Here is a 3,706-nt window from a genome sequence, read left to right on the forward strand (position 1 = left end):
GTGTTTATTAAAAATTGATATGCATGTTTGGTGAACACTTGATTCTTCCAGTACGTATATAGATAAACGAGAAGCTAAGTTCGAGAGGGTTCAGTAGTTTCGCGCTAGGTGGCACTAGACGCGCGTCTCGCTAGAAAATTTTAGGCCGGTATTCACAGTCGCATCGGTTAGATTCACTTAGGAAATTGGCGACTTCTTATTTGGCTTCATTAAAGTTATGTTTTTAAGTCGGCAATATTCAGGACTTAAGCACACGTTTGAAGGTGGTATTGTGAAGTGTTGAATAATTTATTTTAATTAATTGTGATAAATTATTTTAAAAAAAGTGCAGAATGAAGTTGGACTTTGCGGATATCGAGGAGATTGATCATAATTTGTGTATATATCCACGAATCTCGAGACTATATATTCGAGACCGGAGCGATCCAATTCCAAAAATGCGTCACTAATTAACCGACAATGCTACATTTTCAAGAATGATTTTAAACCGGGAGTGATCCAATTCAAAAAGTGCGTCACTAATTAACCGACAATGCTACATTTTCAAGAATGATTTTAAACCGGGAGTGATCCAATTCAAAAAGTGCGTCACTAATTAACCGATAATGCTACATTTTCAAGAATGATTTTAAACCGGGAGTGATCCAATTCAAAAAGTGCGTCACTAATTAACCGATAATGCTACATTTTCAAGAATGATTTTAAACCGGGAGTGATCCAATTCAAAAAGCGCGTCACTAATTAACAAATAATGCTACATTTTCAAGAATCATTTTGATTGGTTCTTACAGTGGAGAATCGACGGAAATAGCCGAACGTCAAATAAGCATTGCTTAAGCATGGACTTAACTAAGCAAAACTTAAGCATCGCTTCCTTAACTAAGTCGGCCTTATTCGCCGACTGTGTGTGGTATTGTGCAGTGTTGAACAGTTTATTTTGATTAATTGTGGCAAATTATTTAAAAAAAAGTGCAGAATGAAGTTGGACTTTGCGGATATCGAGGAGATTGATCATAATTTGTGTATATATCCAGGAATCTCGAGACTATATATTCGAGACCGGAGCGATCCAATTCCAAAAATGCGTCACTAATTAACCGACAATGCTACATTTTCAAGAATGATTTTAAACCGAGAGTGATCCAATTCAAAAAGTGCGTCACTAATTAACCGATAATGCTACATTTTCAAGAATGATTTTAAACCGGGAGTGATCCAATTCAAAAAGCGCGTCACTAATTAACAAATAATGCTACATTTTCAAGAATCATTTTGATTGGTTCTTACAGTGGAGAATCGACGGAAATAGCCGAACGTCAAATAAGCATTGCTTAAGCATGGACTTAACTAAGCAAAACTTAAGCATCGCTTCCTTAACTAAGTCGGCCTTATTCGCCGACTGTGTGTGGTATTGTGCAGTGTTGAACAGTTTATTTTGATTGATTGTGGCAAATTATTTAAAAAAAAGTGCAGAATGAAGTTGGACTTTGCGGATATCGAGGAGATTGATCATAATTTGTGTATATATCCACGAATCTCGAGACTATATATTCGAGACCGGAGCGATCCAATTCCAAAAATGCGTCACTAATTAACCGACAATGCTACATTTTCAAGAATGATTTTAAACCGGGAGTGATCCAATTCAAAAAGTGCGTCACTAATTAACCGATAATGCTACATTTTCAAGAATGATTTTAAACCGGGAGTGATCCAATTCAAAAAGCGCGTCACTAATTAACAAATAATGCTACATTTTCAAGAACCATTTTGATTTGTTCTTACAGTGGAGAATCGACGGAAATAGCCGAACGTCAAATAAGCATTGCTTAAGCATGGACTTAACTAAGCAAAGCTTAAGCATCGCTTCCTTAACTAAGTCGGCCTTATTCGCCGACTGTGTGTGGTATTGTGCAGTGTTGAACAATTTATTTTGATTAATTGTGGTAAATTATTTTTAAAAAAGTGCAGAATGAAGTTGGACTTTGCGGATATCCACGAATCTCGAGACTATATATTCGAGACCGGAGCGATCCAATTCCAAAAATGCGTCACTAATAAACCGACAATGCTACATTTTCAAGAATGATTTTAAACCGGGAGTGATCCAATTCAAAAAGTGCGTCACTAATTAACCGATAGTGCTACATTTTCAAGAATGATTTTAAACCGGGAGTGATCCAATTCAAAAAGTGCGTCACTAATTAACAAATAATGCTACATTTTCAAGAATCATTTTGATTGGTTCTTACAGTGGAGAATCGACGGAAATAGCCGAACGTCAAATAAGCATTGCTGAAGCATGGACTTAACTAAGCAAAACTTAAGCATCGCTTCCTTAACTAAGTCGGCCTTATTCGCCGACTGTGTGTGGTATTGTGCAGTGTTGAACAGTTTATTTTGATTGATTGTGGCAAATTATTTAAAAAAAAGTGCAGAATGAAGTTGGACTTTGCGGATATCGAGGAGATTGATCATAATTTGTGTATATATCCACGAATCTCGAGACTATATATTCGAGACCGGAGCGATCCAATTCCAAAAATGCGTCACTAATTAACCGACAATGCTACATTTTCAAGAATGATTTTAAACCGGGAGTGATCCAATTCAAAAAGTGCGTCACTAATTAACCGATAATGCTACATTTTCAAGAATGATTTTAAACCGGGAGTGATCCAATTCAAAAAGCGCGTCACTAATTAACAAATAATGCTACATTTTCAAGAACCATTTTGATTGGTTCTTACAGTGGAGAATCGACGGAAATAGCCGAACGTCAAATAAGCATTGCTTAAGCATGGACTTAACTAAGCAAAGCTTAAGCATCGCTTCCTTAACTAAGTCGGCCTTATTCGCCGACTGTGTGTGGTATTGTGCAGTGTTGAACAATTTATTTTGATTAATTGTGGTAAATTATTTTTAAAAAAGTGCAGAATGAAGTTGGACTTTGCGGATATCCACGAATCTCGAGACTATATATTCGAGACCGGAGCGATCCAATTCCAAAAATGCGTACTAATTAACCGACAATGCTACATTTTCAAGAATCATTTTGATTGGTTCTTACAGTGGAGAATCGACGGAAATAGCAGACCGTCAAATAAGCATTGCTTAAGCATTGACTTAACTAAGCAAAGTTTAAGCATTGCTTCCTTAACTTAGTCGGCCTTATTCGCCGACTATGTGTGGTATTGTGCAGTGTTGAACAATTTATTTTGATTAATTGTGGTAAATTATTTTTAAAAAAGTGCAGAATGAAGTTGGACTTTGCGGATATCCACGAATCTCGAGACTATATATTCGAGACCGGAGCGATCCAATTCCAAAAATGCGTCACTAATTAACCGACAATGCTACATTTTCAAGAATGATTTTAAACCGAGAGTGATCCAATTCAAAAAGTGCGTCACTAATTAACCGATAATGCTACATTTTCAAGAATGATTTTAAACCGGGAGTGATCCAATTCAAAAAGTGCGTCACTAATTAACAAATAATGCTACATTTTCAAGAATCATTTTGATTGGTTCTTACAGTGGAGAATCGACGGAAATAGCCGAACGTCAAATAAGCATTGCTTAAGCATGGACTTAACTAAGCAAAACTTAAGCATCGCTTCCTTAACTAAGTCGGCCTTATTCGCCGACTGTGTGTGGTATTGTGCAGTGTTGAACAATTTATTTTGATTAATTGTGGTAAATTA

The sequence above is a fragment of the Osmia bicornis genome, chromosome 16 (assembly GCF_907164935.1).
Source record: "Osmia bicornis bicornis chromosome 16, iOsmBic2.1, whole genome shotgun sequence".
Lineage (NCBI taxonomy): Eukaryota > Metazoa > Arthropoda > Insecta > Hymenoptera > Megachilidae > Osmia > Osmia bicornis.